The 715-nt window shown below is 43.1% G+C and overlaps 1 non-coding gene across 1 annotated transcript; it reads left to right on the forward strand.

The window, feature by feature from the left end:
* The first annotated feature begins 301 nt into the window (after positions 1-301).
* Trnaa-cgc (transfer RNA alanine (anticodon CGC)) lies at positions 302-374 on the forward strand. Its single transcript has one exon. It is a non-coding gene; the product is annotated as a tRNA-Ala (tRNA).
* The last annotated feature ends 341 nt before the right edge of the window (positions 375-715 follow it).

A 715-nucleotide genomic window follows, 5' to 3' on the forward strand; every position in this document is an offset into this window, starting at 1 on the left:
CACCACAGTATTATCATCCAGTTCTCATCTATGTTGAAAATTTTTAAGTCTCTAGCTCATTGAGAAATACAGTGGTAAACAATGTACCCTCCACCACACACTAGACAATAAAGTGTCATCCAGTTCTGAGTGATGTTGAATGTTCCAAGTCCTTAGCTCATTGTGAAACATAGTGGTGAAAAAGTACCCTCTGCTTCACTAGACATGAAAGTGGGTTAATATAGCATTGTCATTGAGTTTTGAGCATGTTGAAAGTTTCAAGTCCTTAGCTCATTAGAAAATGACAGTGAAAAACAAACCGAGCGAGGTGGTGCAGTGGTTAGCACACTGGACTCGCATTCGGGAGGACGACGGTTCAATCCCGTCTCCGGCCATCCTGATTTAGGTTTTCCGTGATTTCTCTAAATCGCTTCAGGCAAATGCCGGGATGGTTCCTTTGAAAGGGCACGGCCGATTTCCTTCCCCATCCTTCCCTAACACGAGCTTGCGCTCCGTCTCTAATGACCTCGTTGTCGACGGGACGTTAAACACTAATATCCTCCTCCTCCTCCTGAAAAACAAAGTACCCTCCACCACATACAACACAAGAAAGTGGGTTACCACTTTCAGGCTATTTCTACCTTTGAATAGTTGGTGAGAAAAGTGAACACCTGCATCTTTCTATGTGAGCTCTGATTTATCTTATTTTATTCCAGTAGTCCATTGTTTCTTGTTG

The sequence above is a fragment of the Schistocerca serialis genome, chromosome 10 (genome assembly GCF_023864345.2).
Source record: "Schistocerca serialis cubense isolate TAMUIC-IGC-003099 chromosome 10, iqSchSeri2.2, whole genome shotgun sequence".
In the NCBI taxonomy this organism is placed as follows: Eukaryota; Metazoa; Arthropoda; class Insecta; order Orthoptera; family Acrididae; genus Schistocerca; species Schistocerca serialis.